General features: G+C 37.1%; 1 pseudogene; it reads left to right on the top strand.

The window, feature by feature from the left end:
• Positions 1 to 3,024: 3,024 nt before the first annotated feature.
• LOC120723203 lies at positions 3,025 to 19,129 on the top strand (annotated as a pseudogene).
• The last annotated feature ends 683 nt before the right edge of the window (positions 19,130 to 19,812 follow it).

The following is a 19,812-nucleotide window of genomic DNA, read 5'->3' as shown; positions in this document are numbered from 1 at the left end:
CAGTTTCTAGCAAAGATGACAAGATTCTTATAGAACTGCAGCAGGTGCAGCAATTCCTTCCTGACTCGGAGTGGGCACTCCACTTGTTTCTGACTGAGAACTACAGCCTCGTACTTTGGAGCTGTTAAATCTCACTGTGCTTCACATTGAGCTGAAAGCTATCCAGGAGGGCTCTGCCTGAAGAAACCTGATGAATCACATCGTCCATAAAAAGCAGAGAGGTGACCCTGAGGCTGCAAATCCAGTAGCACCTGGCAGAATCCCATGTACACTTTAATATCCTTGACAGGATAAAGAGCTGGCCCAGTGCACCAGGAGGATAATCACACTGTATCTCATAGACCCGAGGTTTGTCTCACAGAGGGAGTCAACATCTTCAGTCCGCTGGTGTAGAGGGTTGTTAACCAAGGCAACCCCACAACATCTACAACCTTGAGAAACTCAGGGCGAAAATCATCCACGACATGAAGACATACCTCACTTACCTCGACTTACTTCGCCCACAGTGATTGGTCATTCACCTCACTTCCTGTATCGGAGGTGTGTGAGTGGGTTTAAGGGGGTGATAATGCCCTTCATGTCACTACATGCCCACTGTATACAGTGTGAACAGGAGACCATCTTGCATCAGTCAGTCTCTGTTTATCAAAATCAGGTTAACCATCAGGCTTAGCAAAGGTTGCATCTCTCATTCAAATAGCTTATGAAAGAAAACAAACATTTGAAAAGATGTGAAATGTTGCACCTTGGATATGTTAACACTGGTGGGAAGTTGGCGCAAATGAGGATGACTTCATGTAGATTGTAGTCTGATCACCTCAGCATACAACCAGAGACAGCTGGTTATTCCTCTACCATTTAGGTGAGGTTTTAGAAATTCATTATTTTTAGATACTCAAAGTAGTGCTGAACAGTGTTGGGTGTAATGCGTTACTAAGTAACGCGTTACTGTAATTAAATTACTTTTCCACTGAAAAAGTAGAGTAACTGATTACTGTTCATTTTTAGGTATTTTAATTACAGTTACTTACAATGTACTTGGGTTACACTGTAAAATAATTAAACTCGCTGAATATCATTATTTAATTTCAATAATTTGTCTTCTAAACGTAGAAGTAAACTCTGCCGCTTTAACATCGCTGTGGTGCAGCTGCACGTCATTTCGCGCCAGTTTGCTGCATAGTCATATTCTAAAGTGGAAGATATCGGACTCGGCTGAAGCGTGTGGCTGTTTTATGAAATGGACATATTCCCGTCTCTTCACATTTCTGAAACAAGCAGACAAGAATATTACAGTAATATGTAAAAACTATTGGCCGCTGTTAATAGCACGAGTAATTTACTGAAGCGCCTGACATGAGAGCATAGACGACGACTTCTGAGTGATCCTTGTTCATCATCCATGGATAACACCGTGGCAACTCCTGCTAAGCAGGCAAAACGTGATTTTACTTCAGCAGCACAGAAAGCATCTGAAGGTGAGCTTAAAAAAATGATTGAAGGCTACATTGTGGAAGAGATGCTACCGCTGCGTACTGTAGAGCAGCGGTCCCCAACCCCCGGGCCACGGCCCGGTAACCGGTCCATGAGTCATTTGGAACCAGGCTGCGAGAGTGAGACTCGGGTGTGAAATGTATGGTTTTCAGGGTTTTTATCGGTTTTTTTTTCGTTAACTCGGTTTTCCTGGGTCTTTTCACGTGTGTTATGAATAAATCTTCTTTTTTTCGGTACCAGTACTAGTTTTATTTTGTTGTATTTATCCGCGACACCTTAAAGGCCGGTCCGTGAAAATATTGTCGGACACAAACCGGTCCGTGGCGCAAAAAAGGTTGGGGACCGCTGCTGTAGAGTCTCCGTCTGTAAAAAAATTTATTTATTATTTAAAGAGTTTAATTTCTATTGTTTGTCCACTCAAGGTTTATAGGGATTTTAAGAAGTATTTAGTTAAATTACTTATTGAGTAATTAAGTTACTTTTCAGACACAGTAATTAGATAAGTATTTTAAATACAATATTGATTAAGTAATTAGTAATTAGTAATTAAATACTTTTTTAAAGTAACTTACCTGACACTGGTGCTGAACATAAAATTGTAATTTAAAATTGCTTCACTTTTGGTTATGTGTGCACATCAGTGAGATGGGGGTAAATGGTAAATGGCCTGTATTTGTATAGCACTTTACTTAGTCCCTAAGGACCCCAAAGTGCTTTACACTACATTCAGTCATTCACACACAGGTGATGGCAGCTACATTGTAGCCACAGCTGCCCTGGGGCGCACTGACAGAGGCGAGGCTGCCGGACTCTGGCGCCACCGGGCTCTCTGACCACCACCAGTAGGCAACGGGTGAAGTGTCTTGCCCAAGGACACAACGACCGAGACTGTCGGAGCCGGGACTCAAACCGGCAACCTTCGAACTACAAGACAAACTGCCAACTGCCAGAGTACATATTTAATCCAGGCCTGGAGACCAGCTCATGCCTCTTGCAAAAGTGGCACATTAGCAAATTTTCTCACAGATAGTATGAAACAGTTCAGAGGAAGTCAGATGAAAAGGAGAAATGGACTTTTTATTTTTAGATTCTTTTTTTTCAAGAAGGTTTTCTAAACCATGCTTTGGTGAGTTGGACAGACACTTCAATTTAAATGTTTTTTTACATTTTCACCACAGTACTATGAAAAGAAGTTGACAGTGTAATCTCAATAAACATTTTTTTAACCAACACTTTTAGTTTCACATCAGCAAAGAGGAACAGATATGAGAGAGTTTTTATTTTGCTATTTCTTATTTTAAATAATATTCAAAATTACACTAATTTCATCTTGTTAACCCGAAACTAATAAACTTTCTAGTCTGTTTACTGTGAGTTTTATTATTGTTTATTTGAAATTAAGAGGTTAATTCACATTAAACCATACCACCACAGTGTGGTGTAGCAACACACAGACAGTGCTGTCAGTGTTGCTCCTCCTACTTAAGAGTTCCTCTAAATGAACCTCTTACATTGGAGCAACTGTCTCATGATTTCTGCATGTTGGTTTCATCTCCTTCTCTGACACTATCAGCAGAAGTAATACTGAACTCATGTGTCATTTATGTTTTTCATGGGAGTAACACAATGAACTGGGTAATTAGTGCTACACTATTCTTGTCAGGTAAGACAACTTTGTGCATTCTGAGCTTGTCTTTTGTTCTCTAATTATAAGTTTATGCAAAAAGTGAAAATATGACTTTAGTGTTTCTACTAAATAAAGCACAGTGACATTTTTCAGTAAAAACACTATATATTTCTTATGGTATTAAAAAGCAGGTACGACATATTAGAAGGGAAAAGATATCATTTAGAATTACATTGGCAATGGTCATGTCCTTACTTACATTTCATTACTGCTGAATCAAACTACCTGCTGAACTCTACAATCAGCTTAGTTTGACTATAAAAATACCTTCAAAACTAAAATGTTTTGTTTTTCTGTTGTTGATGTTTACTGAGTGAAAAAAGTGTTTCCTAAATAGTCATACTGAAGAAAGTAACTTCATTATTTATCAAAAGCAAACAGTAGAACTGGACATGATTTCATGTGTTCATTTGACATATCTGAATGTTTTATTCAGTGCTACACAGAATTGGAAGCTTTTCACATAAGTGTCACATCACACTTTGATTTATGTTCTTATATCTTTATATTCTGTCACTGCATCCACTTTTGTTACTTTTGGCTACTGTTTATTTTATGACAGAATATAAATTAATCTCTGTGTAAATTAAGAAATGTTAATAATAAAAGAAAAAAAAAAGAGCAAAGGCTGAGGGAAAAACACTGAGTCAAAAGTGTGGACACACCTTCTCATTTAATGGTTTTACTTTATATTAATGACTGTTTGCATTGTAGATTCTCAATGAAGTCATCAAAACTATGAATGAACACAAATGGAATCATGTGGTTAACAAAAAAGTGTGAAATAACTCAAAACATGTTTTATAGTTTAGATTGTTCAAAACAACCACACTTTGCGTTCATTACTGCTTTGCACACTCTTGGCATTCTCTTGATGAGCTTCATGAGGTCGTCACCTGAAATGGTTTTCCAACAGTCTTGAAAGAGTTCCCAGATATGCTGAGCACTTGTCGGTTCTTTTGCCTTCACTCTGCGGTCCATCTCATCCCAAACCATCTCGACTGGTTTTTAGGTTACTGTGGAGGCCAGGCTATCGGGTGGAGCACTCCATCACTCTTCTTGGTCGAATAGACATTATACAGCCTGGAGGTGTGTTTGGGGTCATTGACCTGTTGGGAAAAAAAAAAAATAAAAAAAATGATGATCCAACTAAATGCAAACCAAATGGGATGGCATGTTGCTGCAGGATGCTTTGGTAGCCATGCTAGTTCAATGTGCCTTCAATTTCAAATAAATCCCCAACAATATCACAGCAAAACATCCCCATACCATCAAACCTCCTCCTCCACACTTCATGGTGAAAACCATGCATGTAGAGACCATCCGTTTACCTTTTCTGTGTTGCACAAAGACACAGCAGATGAAACCAAAGATCTCAAATTTGGACTCTGACCAAAGCACAGATTTCCACTATGTTCATTCCTTGTGTTTCTTGGCTCAAACAACTCTCTTCTGCTTGTTGCTTTTCCTTAGTCGTGGTTTCTTAGCAGATATTTGACCATAAAAGCCTGATTCACACGGTCTCCTCTGAACAGTTGATGTAGAGATGTTTCTGCTACTGGAACTCTGTGTAGCATTTATCTGGGCTCTAATCTGATGTGCTGTTCACTTGCAATTTCTGAGGCTGGTGATTTGGATGTCTGTATCTGTAACAAATGGGGGCACTAAAGCGGTCGTGCCAGAATGTCGTGCTAAAAAGAAAGATTCTTTAAAATACAAGGGGGAGCAAGCAAGTCAGATACCACGGGCACAGAGATGAAGCAGGTCTGATCAGAAACAGTTTATTACTAGGCCAGGGAGCACAAATAAAAACACCCTTAAAATGTACGTAATTAAACGTTGTCAGTCTACTAAAACTAAATAAAACAATTCTAAAACCACCATTTTCTACATTCACTAAAAAACCCCCTGCTATAATTATGCCACATGTTCATTATGGGTCCATCAGCAGGCCAGGAATTCCTTCTTTAGAGCAGAGTCCACACCAGCCTCGTCTTCGGCAGACAAGGAAGAGCCTCCAATCTTCTTGCCCTTCCACTGGCCCATCACATCCCAGCCCAGCTTGCGTTCTGCACCCGAATCCATCATGTGATCACCGCCACAGCTCCCCTTGCGTCGGTGTCCTGTAAAATAACAAATAGGGGCCAGAACAATGGTCCCAGAAGCGGCCCTGGCTCATGGCCATGGCGACCCTCTCCCAACCCAGCTGCACCCAGTAAACAACAGTAGAGACTCTACTCACAAATGGAGGCAGAGGTAAACCTCTGCCCTGCTGCCAATCACATGCGTTGTCTCCTACTGTTGCCGTTCCATGAGGTCAGGACTGGGTCGCCGCGTCACGCTGGCCATCTAGCATTAACCTTCCAGTCTGGGGCCTCTCTCCTTCAGTGCTCAGCTAGCCTGCTTTTAAAAGGTCTTTACACAGCTGATAGGCCACCTCTGGACACACCCATGCCTCAGCAGGTGGTCCCTATCAGCTAATTTTGACACATGTGTAGCCAGTCCACAGTGGATTTAAAAACTACGTCACATAAAACACTAAAAACCATGCAATAGAAACAAAATAAAACCATGCAAATAAAATGACACTCATAAATAAACACTAAAAATCAGAATAAAAACAATATACAAGATAAATATAAATTTCCACTGTGTGACATATCCTCAGCAGCAGAGGTGACTTGGGGACACCTTAAAAGTTTTAGCAATTTTCCAGATTGTCTGACCTTCAGTTCTTAAAGTAATGATGGACTGCCGCTTCTCTTTACTTAGCTGATTGGTTCTTGCAATAATATGAATTTTAACAGTTGTCAGATAGAGCTGTCAGCTCTGTGCTAACCTGACTTCTGCACAACACAACTGATGGTCCCAACCCCATTAAACATGCAAGAAATTCAACAAGTGAACCCTGAAAAGGCACAGCTGTGAAGTGAAAACCATTTCAAGTGACTACATCATGAAGCTCATTAAGGGAAGGCCAAGTGTTTGCAGCGCTGTCAACAAAGCAAAGAGTGGCTGCTTTCAGGAATCTAAAATATAAGACATATTTAGAGTTATATATTTTTTTCTTTGCTACATAATTCCATATGCCTTACTTACTGTATTTGATGTCTTCAGTATGTATATACAGTGTAGAAAGGACCAAAAAATAAAGACAAACCACTGAATGACAAGGTGTGTCCAGACTTTTGAATGGTAGTGTATATCACAAGTTTTTTTTCTTTATTCCTTTGAAAGCCACAAAAAACAAGTTGAGGGTGTCATGCAGATGAGGAAGAATATTAGATAACCTTATATTTCTGGAAACTAAGACATCATGAAGCTGTCATTGTTGAACAAGCAACAGTGCTACATGATGTCATACTGACTGTTCTTATCATGCCCAAAAAAGGAAGGCTTTGTTTTTTAACAAATATAAACAACAGGACAGTTTAGGTGTTCCGTTTTTTTAAACAAAGATTTTGTTATGTGTGGTTGTAGATTTTCACTATAGAATGATTATGTCAGAAAATATTTAACTACAGCGAAATTTAAATTAAAATTTTTATGGGGAAATTTGTTCTGAGCCACAGTGTGCAGAACTTTAAAATGTCTGGCTTTGGTGCGCTCTAGTGGTAACAACATAAACTTATGGTTATAAAAAAAAGATAAAAATGAACGCAATGTCACGAAATTAATATATTGTTAGTGCTTATTTAGTGTTTATTGTTACTTGTTTTTAATATAGTTTGCTTCCAGAGCTTGTGTGTTCGTGTGGCAGGTCTCCATTTCCGGAAATGTAAAAATAAAGATCATTTTTTGAGCTTGACCACTCTGAGTCCAGTCTTTCTCTGTCGCCAAAAGAATTCAAAAGAAAGGAATTTAATAGCAACTGATATATTATACATGTATACTCATATACTATTTACCATTTCCTATGTGTGATGATAATTAGAGGCCTGTAACCACATTATCATCCTTTACAGTGGCTTTAAATAAAATTACTGATGTCCTTCTTAATTCTTTAATTCTCAGTGTTAAAAGCTGCACTTTGTTTCAATATTGATCCCGTGGCTTGGAAGACCCTGAGTAACTCTGCTGCTGGTTTTGGCTACCAGGTGGTGCAGAGACAATCAGAGTAAGTCAGGACATGCATTGTTATGTTGAAAGCGGGTTTACAGCTGCATGTTTAACATTACTGCTATTTCTTTTTTTATTTATTTACCATCTCTGTTATGCTATATGGACATATGGAGTTTATTTAATTAGAGTTTGCTTTCTAGACTTACATGATTGACTGGATTTATTTTGTTAGTTTGCTCGTCAGTGCTCCACTGGAACAGCATTCACAAAATGGAAGAGGGAAAATATACAGCTGCAAAACCTCTTCTCAAAACTGCCAAAATATACAATTTCAAGGTAGGTAACCATTCATTTCTAAATGTGCTAAAACTCGGATAGTATTTTGCCATAAAAATAGATATCCATAGATGATGTCGCATACATTTGTTTAAATCAAATCACAGTTACAGTAGATTTCCATATTAGATATCTTAGTATGTAACGTTCAGCCTTAAAAATGAAATAAACTTTCCAACTGATGATAAAAACAAGAAAAAATTTCTTAAATTTTGACAATAGTGACGAAGAAAAGTAAAACTGAGTTTTGTTTTGCATTCCTTCATTTTGAAAATATTTATTATGCCAAATCATGAATTGTGGCACTTTGTAGTTCTCAATTTGAATATTGTTTTCTTCCCTACACAAAGTGTATTTTAGGAGTGTTTTAACACATTTGTAATGCTTTCAATACAGCACCAGAGTTTGCAGTCAACATGTCGCTTGGTTTGACAATGAAAAGTGATCCGACAGCACAAAACACTGTGGTGAGTTACTTAACTGCAGACATTGCCAGTGATTGTATCTCTCTATATCTATCCCTATATCTATATATCTCTCTGTCTCTCCCTCTCTTCTTTAAATAGACTAAAAGTCAGCAGATTTTAAAGAGTTGTGTCGGAATTTCTAATTAATAATTGTTTAAGTGCTCCCACTGGCACAGATTATAAACAACAACAAAATAAACTATCACAGCTATGCAGATGACACACAAATATATATCACAATGTCACCAGGAGACCGAGGCCCTGTACAGGCTCTTGGTAAATGCATTGAGGAAATTAATGACTGGTTGTGCCACAATTTTCTCAAGCTAAACAAAAACAAAACTGAGGTAATAGTCTTTGGCGCCAAAGAAAAACGATTACAGGTCACCAGAGAACTTCAATCTATACATCTAAAAACCACAAACCAGGCAAGAAATTTGGGTGTAGTGATGGATGCAGACCTAAACTTAGAAAAAACACATTAAGACAATAACAAAGTCAGCTTACTATCACCTCAAGAATATATCAAGGATAAAAGATCTGATGTCTCAACAGGACCTGGAAAAACTAGTCCATGCATTCATCTTTAGTAGGCTTGATTACTGTAACAGCATCTTTACAGGTCTACCTAAAAAGTCAGTCAGACAACTACAGCTCATTCAGAACTCTGCTGCTCGAGTCCTCACTAAGACCAAAAAAGTGGACCACATCAGTCCAGCTCTGAGGTCCTTACACTGGCTGCCTGTCCGTCAGAGGATAGACTTTAAAGTTCTGATGCTGGCCTATAAAGCTCTGAATGGTTTAGGACCAAAATACATCAATGACCTCCTGACCCAGTATGAACCATCCAGATCCCTCAGGTCATCTGGATCCGGTCTTTTATCAGTCCCCAGAGTCAGAACCAGACACGGAGAAGCTGCATTCAGCTTTTATGCTCCTTATATCTGGAACAAACTCCCAGAAAGCCTCAGATCAGCTGAAACACTCAGTTTATTTAAATCCAGGTTGAAGACTCACCTGTTCTCAGCTGCATTTGAATAAAGCACCAAATCCACACTTTAAGCTTAAATTTCAAAACTTACATTTAACTACTGATTTTATCTACTGTTCTGATTTTATCTGTTTTGATTTTATATACTGTTGTTTGTTTGTTTGTTTGTTTGTTTGTTTGTTTGTTTGTTAATTAGTTAGTTAGTTTATTTGCTTGTTTTAATCAATTTTAAATCATGCTTTTTATTTGTTCTTGTTTCTAATGTCTCTGTAAAGCACTTTGAATCACCTTGTTGTTGAATTGTGCTATACAAATAAACTTGCCTTGCCTTGCCTTAAGTGACAAAAAATACTCAACCTGCTGAATTATGGCATCTTGGCTTTGTCTCCTCTCAGGTGTGTGGTCCAACCATTCCGAAGGACTGCAGAAGTATCACCATGTACAACGGTGTGTGCTTTCAGTTGGAAAGTTTCAAAAGGATCAGACCACCCATACCTTCTTCTCCTCCAGGTAACAGTAAATGGTCTTTGCCTCTCTGTCTCTGTCTCTCTCTCTCTCTTAAACACACACACACACACACACACACACACACACACACACCATGTATATCATTACTCCTGGTACCTGATTACATTTAGTGATGCCCTCTAAAATGTTCTAAGGGGACACTTTAAAGGGACTATGTTTAAATGTGTGGTATTCACTGACCCTTTACCAAGGTACAAAATCCTTTTGCTTGCATGATATGAGTTTAAAACAATATAATTCTGAATCCATCTCTTTGACAGAGTGTAGAACACAAGCAGACATTGCCTTTCTGTTGGATGGTTCAGGCAGTGTATATAATGCTGATTTTCAAACAATGAAGAAATTTGTGAAAGATCTAATCGAATCATTTCTCTCAAGTGACACACAGGTGAGCAGCTGCTCTGTCAGTAAAATCATAGCAAAGACATGAAATAGCTACATTTTTATTTCTATTAAGTATTTTTTCTCTCTTTTTCAGTTTTCTGTTTCCCAGTTCTCTACTTCACCACAGGTTCACTTTTACTTTAAGAAATTTTCCTCATCTGGATCAGTGGAGACTGGCATCAATGACATCAGTCAACAGGGAGGAAACTACTTACACAGCCAAGGCCATCAGATATGTTGTGTAAATAATGCAGTTATAATAGTGAAGAAGTGCAGATACATTATTGTCCAGTTGATTTTTTTCCATAAATCTGATCACATTAAGTACTGTGTGGACTGTATGACTGAGGGAAGCCTTTTAAAAGACACACTGTACACAAACTTGTGCTTCAGAGTGTCATCTTCTACTGAGAAGATGATATGGCCCCAACTAAGGCTAAATTCAAATATTTGCTGAGTTTAATTTGAAAAAACAAACAAAAAAACTCAAACAAACAAACAAGCAAACAAACAAACTTGTATAATGTTGATTTGTACAAAAGTTTAAAAAATTTCCAAAGAGAATGACATGCAGAAATAATAATAATAATAATGCAGTTTACCTGATTGTGTATAATTTACAAGATCAACTGTAAAACGATATTTTGAAATGAGATTTGTTTTTTTATTTGACAGGAACAATGTTTTCACACCACAAAGACGTTGCAGACCAAATGTCAAGAAGGTCTTGATAGTAATTACTGATGGACAATCTCATGATCGGATTGATCTGGGAGGTGCAGCACAGCTAGCAGAGAGTAAAAACATTGTTCGATTTGCTATTGGGGTAAGTACTTCCATTATTTAAACCTGCAGTATGTTGACTTTTACAGTAATAATGAGTTTTATTCAGTTGTCACACTACAGTCACATTATGCTGCCCTATAGGGAGAAAAGTCCTGAACCACCCACTCACTACAGCTCCTGAAGTTGCTTGGCCGTAGAAACCAATGTTATGAAATTCCTGTCGCACAGTTTTTGTCTAAATGTTTCCACTTTGGAATAATACCACTTAAAGTCAATCATGAAATATACAGGCAGACCAAATAAAATTTGGTGACTTGTTGCAGCAGTGGGATCATATTACAGTACTACACTTAAATTCAGTGAGCTCTTTAGAATGACTCACTCATTCACAAATATTTGTAAATTCAGACTGCATGGCTAAGCGATTGAATTTTTTTTGCCTGTAGTGATATGACCGAAAACACCCGAATTCAAAGATTAGGAGTTTTGGTTACATGCTGGCCACACATTTGTATATGCACCATATAATGTACATGTAGTTCATTTATTTAAATCAAAGCCAAACTCACTGACCATGTAAAATTTAAATGAAGTCTCTTAAATGAAAAAGCTGAATTACTAATGGAAACATGAGCTATGTGTGTAATACAAATACAGCTAGTAGAGGAAAAAATATGTGTAGAAACTATTTTATAGCATGACATAAATGTTATCATGGATTTAGGTTCTATTCAGTGTTAGAGAGTTTAAAACCTGTTTGTAAATCAAGTGAAGTTTAACGAATGTATTTTAATAAAGTGAGCAAATAATTTTGCATAGTATGAGGACTCAAACATATTTGTCAACAAGGTGGGGAACGCATTTAATAACCCTGATGCCAAAAGAGAACTGGACACCATTGCATCATCTCCCTCAAACAAACACGTCTTTCGAGTGGAGAACTTCGACGCACTCGAAGCAATAAGACAGAATCTGCGGGACAAAATTTTCTCAATCGAAGGTACAAACATAAATTTATTGTTACAACTTTGTTAAAATTCCTGTAAATGTTTCAAAAATTAAAATAATTGCACTGTAATAAATGCTACTTTCAGCTGTTCACTTTTTCACAAGGGATTTTTTTCACATTCATTATGAGGATCTGTGTCCTTCTGGAATTGAAGCAGTTAACTTTCAATTGTTGTGTAAAATGCTACAATAAGAAGCAACTAAAATTAGTACATTGTATTAACTTTATTGTACTGTATTCAGTAAAGTCATATGTAATGTTTTTTAAAATAAACTGTAAAAAGATCATTTTAAATAATTACTTGAAACATAAAAAAATAAACCTTCAAATTGAATTTGACTCATCGTGTCTCTCTTTTACCTTCTCATTTATTTTTCTGTTACAGGATCTCAAAGCAGTGGAGAGTCACTGGAAATGGAAATGTCTCAAGAGGGATTCAGTGCAGTTATTGTGCCCGAGGTAATTAAAACTACCTGAAACTCACCAGACAGTCTAGTCATAGAAAGAGAGATTCACATGTGCCTTTGTGGCAGATTTTAAGACCTAAGGGCAAATAGACAGTTAAAGACAGTCCAGATTTTAAAGGTAAAATAAATTGTATATAAAATGTTTATTTGTCTGCACTGTAGGGAATTCAGATGTCTATTGTTGGTGCAAACCAGTGGAAGGGAGGCTACGTGCAATACACAACAGGAGGCCAGAAGCTGAAAACATATGAGGATGTGTCTTTGGAGCCTGACAGCTATCTTGGTAAGAATATTACAGCTTTAAGTATCTAACTCATACACATGTGATCATGTATATAAACCGCTCTGCTGTAATTCTTTGACACAAACACACTGAAGAGTTTGCATAACAGACATAATTTAAAAGGATTAATCAGGAATCTTAATCTGTCTTCTCCTTTTGAAAACCAAAATTCTAGGTTACTCCATGGCGATTGCTAAATCTTGGCAGGGCTCTCTGACAGTTGTTGGTGCTCCAAGATATAAACACAGAGGAGTTGTGTTTGCTGTTAACAGAGAAAACTTGAAAAACCAAACGATTGAGCCATTGGCATCACAGGTATGCATTTGTATTAAGACAGATATGAATTAAATTATAATTTCCATAGAAATGATCTCAGATACAAAAATAATCATATCTTCCTTACACAGTATCAGACTGGTGAATATTTCGGGGCAGAGGTGTGTACCATGGACATAAATAATGATGATATCACTGATCTAATCTTCATATCAGCCCCAATGTACATGGAGCCTGATAGAGAGGGAAGAGTTTATGTTTGCACATTAACTCGTTTGGTAAATCTCAGTTTTATTTACTGCAGTTAAATTATTCGGTTTATTTGTCAACTTTCTTAATGTTCATAAAATATTCACTCTCTTCCTTTCAGACTGTGGAGTGTAATTTTGATGATCCATTAGTACTAAGAGGACATGCAACTGTCAAAGGAAGGTTCGGCTCTTCTCTTGCTGTGCTGCCTGATCTAAACTCAGATAGATTCAGGGATTTGGCAGTTGGAGCACCTTTGGAGAATAATGGTGAAGGCAGCATCTACATTTTCCACAGTGAAGGAGGAGGAAGAATCAGTCCTACTTACTCACAGGTACACAACATCAAAGAACTCACAAAGATGTCTAAACTCATCTATCAAGTAAAGTCAATATTTTACGAAATCTGATTAATTAAAATATTTCAGAGAATTACTGGCTCTGAGGTCCAGTCAGGACTGAAGTTCTTTGGCCTGACAATCAGTCAGTCATCTTTTGACCAGAGTGGTGATGAACTGCCTGACTTAGCGGTGGGTTCAAAGGGTAGAGTTGCCTTACTGAGGTAAGTCCAGGTAATGGTCAAATATTTAGGTACATTCTAAAGTTCATTATTATAAGTCTGGCACATTTACAAATATATTTTATTAAAAGCTTTAATGATTTATGTTAAATTATTACACAAATCATTAACAATAATTTACAGCATTTCTGTTTTTTGGGGTTTGGGGTATGATTTAGACCTTCTTCAATTTTTATTAAGTTTTTAGTTTCTGACTTTCTAGTGCGCCCCAGTGTTTCCCTTTATACTCAAACTTCCCTCTGTGAATTATTTGTTTATTATTTTCAGTTGTGTTTTGTTTCATTGTTTCCTATCTCCATCATTATCTGATGTTTTATACTGTCTGAGTCTCCCTCTGTTCCGTGTTGCATATTCCCTCTAAATAAGTCCTGTGATTTCTGGTTTTGAATCCCTTGCTTTTTTTTTTGCTTTTGTTTTGAAAGTATTCAGCATTAAAGCTGCCTTTTCGGTTTAGATATCATTTCTCAGGTCCATATTTTCCCTTTCACACAGCTTAACCCAGACAATTAGATAAAATCAAAAGTTCTCTTTCCAAAAGGAAATTCTCCCCTTTAACAGGAAGAAACCTCTGTCTGAACACGGCTCAGGCAGGGGCAGCCATCTGCCATGTCCTTCACACGTGTTCTTTTTACTTTCCAGATCAAAACCCATAGTAACAGTAAAGGCTGAGGTATCGTTTAGCCCAAACAAAATCCCTACACAGAATGTAGACTGCTCAAAACCATTAGAGAATACAGCTGAAATCTGCTTTACTATGAGCAGAGTGTCTACAGTCGACACAGGTTAATCATCCTTCTCTCTTTTTCTCAATCACTGCACATCATTTTATTTTTAATGTATTTGAACTTGCAACATTAAAATTACGTTCTATTTCTCTATTTTAGCTCGAGCGAGGATTGATTACACTTTAACACTGGATGCCACTCGCAAGCCTCCAAACAACCGAGCTTATTTTAGTGGGAAACAACGAGAGCAGTCTGGATCAGTTACTGTTGACTTAGGAATAAAAAAATGTTCAACTGTAAAATTCCTCATTGAGGTAAGATCTAATAGCAATCTTAAAATAAAGTCCTTAAAAGTCATTAAACTTAAGATTTTGTTTAATTAATTTTACTTTTAAGACTCCTCCAACATTGAACCTAAACCTCTTCTTGCAGGCTTGCCCCAAAGATGATCTCAACCAACTTTCCAGTGAGCTCAAATTCACGTTTAATGGTTTGCCCTCAAACACAAACCTCAGACCAAGTCTTGCCCCGCAGGCCCAAACAACAACCATTCATCCTGTAAGTAAACCTTTAAAAACCCTATTAGCTGACCAACTGAGGCTAGTCTTTATGAAGTTATGAGAAACTTTTAGGTTTGCCCTTAACTTTACTGAATCAATTTTATTGTAGGCATGCAACTGACTGATACTTCTTTGAGCGACTTCTGTGCAAGTACTTGAAGTAAATGAGTCACCATTAGTGCAGTGACGGCATGTTTTAAAGCTGAGCCCATGAAGGCCTTCTGCCTGTTCAGAAATAAATATCAAACAGAAAAAAAAAAAATGTGTTTTTAAGTCACACATATGACCTTCCTCTTAGTATTTATGTATGAATACAAAGCTGACAGCAAAAAGCAAATATGAAACCCTGCAAAAAGAGACTTTCAAGCTATCGCCACAGTGATTCTACTTTAGAAACATGAACAGGTAGAAGCAGAGGCTGCAGCCTGACAGCTTATCATTTTGTTACATGTTGAACTTCAGGGTCTTGCTGCTGACCTGAGGTCGACATTCACTCAGCTAACATCACTCTGAATACTTGTATCAGCATGTTGTCTGTGCAGGTGATTGCAAAGAGCTGAAGTTGTGTTAGCAGCATAATGCAGTTGTTTCTGTCCAGGATGCATTTTACACTTTACCATCATGCTCTCATTCTTTATAAATAAAAATTTAAATAAAAATCCTTCTTTTGGTTCATAAAACTCCAGAACAACTGCTTTCCCCAGTCTCTCAAAAAAACCTCACATCAGGTCAAGTGCAGCTTTTTGAACTGTTCCCACCATTAGATTAGAAGTGTGCTAAAGGGAGGGGTTTCTGTTACTGTGGCTCTGTGTTTACATTCAAAACAGACTCAAAGTCCTTTTAATTTGTGCAAGGTTGCAGTTATTAACTGTGTTTTTTGTGTGTATATATTAACTGTATTTTCTGTCTTTGTAAAGTTTTATTTTGTTGATTTTATTGCCCGTAGACCTATATGTGGTTGCACATTGGATCACCATAAAACCACTCATTTAGTCTTTAAATAATTTATAATGTGTACTTTTTCCATCATGCTCTCTTCCACAGTTAGGGTTTGAGATCAACTGCGGCACTGATAACAAATGCGTTGATAACCTGAAAGTGGATTTCAACTTCACCAGGTGAGGCACAGTTACAAAACCTAAGCTTTGCTTGTGCGTCTTGTTTTCTTCAAATGTGTTGTTATTTGCAAGCTGTACTTAATGTCACTTAACTTGTCCTTATACAACCATTATTAATATTTTTGAAACTGATGACGCTGTTTTTTTTTGTGCTACCCATATGGAAAAGAAATAGAAAAAACTTTTAAAAGACTTGCATGAGATGTGGCCTACTTCATATAGTAAATCACATAAGCCTTTTATGATTCACTATATGAAGTAGGCCACATCTCATGCAAGTCTTTAAAAAGTTTTCTTTTCCATATGGGTAACCAGCAAGTATTAGAATGTTAACTCACTAAGAAGGGACGAATGTTTTTTTTTTTTTTTTCACTTTTAGCATCAGTATCTTAGCAAAGCCATTTACCTTACTGTTTGAGCAGAAAAATAACATATTTTATCAAAGCTCAAAGTGCATTATATTTGATATACTGTGACATTAGTATGGTTCTAGTCTTGTCTTGTTTTGCCTTGTTCTCATCAGGCTTTGTACTTTGCCAGATCCTCAGAGGTTAAAGTGGGTATTGAAGAGCTTTTGAATGTCACAGTCACAGTGGAGAACAGAGGAGAAAACTCCTACAACAGCCGTGTTATTCTCACGTACCCAGCTGGACTCTCCTACAGGAAGTTTACGATTCAGCAGGTAAAGCATCAGGATCAAGTCTGTTTTAGTTCATCACTGATCTGCAGCTCTTCCAATCCATTCAGCAGTCATTTTATTCCTAATAAAGGGACGAATTGAGTGCAACTCCTTGGACAGTGAAGATGGTTCATCACGAGGAAGGACAGACTGCACTATTGACAAGCCAATTTTCAAGAGCAAAACTAAGGTTTGCTTTTTGATGCAATTTTCTCTTCTCACTTCTGCACAGTTTAGTAAAAGGATGTGAGGGAATCAAGATTTCTCTCCTTTATTTCAATTAAGGCTTTCTTCATTGTCTCCTATGGGATTGACACCAACAGTCGACTTGCGAGGAAGATCTTTGTCACTGCAAATGCCACCAGGTACTGTTTCTTTGGTACAGATACTCTTAATTTATGCAACAGCACCAGATACAGAACAGATTTTTTTTCTTTTCTCTTTCAGTGGAAATCAGGAGCATGCACCTACAAGTGAACTCTACAAAAAGAAATCGATTGATGTAAAATACAGCATTTTTATGACATTTGAAAGGTGTGTGTTGTTATGTTTGTAACAAAAGAAATCACACAGTAACAAATGTTCTATTACATAATGTATATTTAAACCTCAAAATATGTCTGTTTAGCTCACTCAGCTATAACAATTTCACATTTGGGAAGAACGACTTGAAGAAACCAGTCCAACAGTCCGTTAAGGTAAAATATAACTATCCTCTTTAAAAGTTTATTGTATGATTTAGACCTAACTCTAATTCATTTTGTCCTTTTCTTCATTCATTTAGGTCACAAATGATATCAGAGCACTTAATTTCACTGTGGTGATCAGGGTTCCAGTGAGGCTTGGTGAAAAAGACATTTGGGTGGATTTGAGCAGCCTACAGGTAATATTTATGTAATATATGTTTTAGCTGCTGAAACTACAAATAGTTTAAATTTTATTGTGGATGGATGCATATGGTAAAATTAAGACCAATAAAACTTAAATCAAATATATGTCAGATTCCAGACTGTCAGAAAGGAGATGACGAAGAACCAAGTGTCAGAGATTTTGTTCCAAAGATACAAAAGGATAAAGTGGTGGTAAGTATGCATCTGCACTTTACCTGTTCAAATTTAACCTAATTGTAGATTTAAACAAACAAACAAAAAGCACATTACACTGGATCACAGCTTGTGTTGCATCTTCTCTTCTTTAAATCACAGGACTGCTCTGTAGCCATGTGCAGAGTGTTCAAGTGCAACACGTTCCTGGAAAGACTGCAGAGTACGACGTATAAAATCTCTGCCAACATTAGTTCACGGTGGATACAGCAGGTAACTGGAGGGATTTTGGGGTTTAATGAAAGATTTTTTTTTTTTTTTTAACAACTGTTAAATCTTTAAGCTTTACATTTTCTCTTAGATTGGACTTCAATCTGCTAAATACCTCTTGACCAGCACAGCCAGTCTGGAGTACGACAAAACCCAGTACATCTACTTTTCAACAGGGTCTGACAACAGTCCTCCTGTTCGCAAGGTGTGTACACATTATTTTCTCTTGTTTGACTTATTAAGAGTTTCATTGGTATCAACATCCTGTCACTTCATCTCTCAGATTGAGGCAGAGGTAGAAGTTTACCCTGAGCCAGATTTCACCAAAGAGATCGTTGGAGGATGTCTGGGAGGGTTGGCTTTTCTGGCCTTACTCACAGCTGGCCTGTATAAGGTGAAAGACTCTTCTTACACTTTTTCAACTAATCAGTTATAAAGGTTTTAGAGAACATATCCTGTTGAAAATAGTTTAATGGTTATTATATTTACTCATATACCTTGATTATTTTTGTTCATTTTTAATGCATGATCGTTACATTTATGTGTGGGGTTTTTTTTTTTTTCACTCCTAGGCTGGATTCTTCAAGAGCAAATACAAACAGATGATAAATGAAAATGCTGCAGATGGTCCGAGTCCTGGGACTGATGCAGGCGCAACCCTACCAGAGTAAAAAAGATCACATATGTAGTTGTACATTTAATTTATATGAAATCTATAGACCCTCCGGATAGTTTTAGGAGTGAACATGGTACGTAGAGATGTCCATTCTACTACATTTGATTGATCGAACAAAAACAGCTTGCTGTGTCTAATATCACTCATTCAGTTTCCTCACTGGTGGTCAAGACATTGAAAACAGGGTCACAATACTGTATTTTGTGAGGAATCCTTCTGCTCATCTTTCAATTTAAATTACTGCAAACATTGTACAGTGAAACTAATTGTCATGCCATTATGTACTGTAAAACTTTTCAAATTCAATAGATATAGTTAAAAAAACACTTTGCTTGCTTTAAAAAAAACAAACAAAAAAAAACTGAACTTGTGAAATGTGACTTGCTTTGTTGAGAAAGAATGGACAGGGTATGCAATGTTTTAGCTCTGTGATGTGACTTTGCATAAAAAGTATTTCTCATACAGTGTCAGTGTTTGTCATTTGCAAAATGTAAAAAAAAAAAAAAAATGTTTTTTGGTTTCATATGATTAAGTTATAATTAGAACGATAACAGCAGTTTAGAGTAACCATATACTCATATCATAAGTTTATTAAAAAAAACAAAACAAAACATATTGTCATGTTGTCTTTGATGCGTGGTCAATCATCCAGTTAAGAATATACTTGTAGACATGACAATATGGGCTTGATAACATGAAACACACAGACAAGAAATACAAGTCATACTGACACAGAGAACAAGAGCAGACTCACACAAAGGGATATAGATGAAAACCTAAACTAGAATAGCACTCAGCTAAATCCTAACTGATAATACCAACACAAGACTAACATATTTTCAATATAATATAAGAAATCAAAAATACAAAATGAACACAAAATACTGTGTCACAGAAACAGCAATTCGAAACAACAACATTGCAGACGTGGAAACAAAGCAACTGTGGATGGAAGTTTCAGCCTGTCTTAGCAATGCAAAGCACCCAGCATCCAACATCAGTGTGGAGGAGAGGAAGGAACTTACCTTGGATTTTGTTGAAAAGATGAGAGAGGTCATTATGGAAGCAGATGAAACAATGGTCTCGTATGATGTTACATCTCTCTTCACTGGCGTTCCAGCCACGGAGAGATTACAGGATGAC

This window comes from Simochromis diagramma, unplaced genomic scaffold (assembly GCF_900408965.1).
Source record: "Simochromis diagramma unplaced genomic scaffold, fSimDia1.1 OVJJ01000186.1, whole genome shotgun sequence".
Lineage (NCBI taxonomy): Eukaryota > Metazoa > Chordata > Actinopteri > Cichliformes > Cichlidae > Simochromis > Simochromis diagramma.
This window is presented reverse-complemented; position numbering and strand designations above follow the sequence as displayed.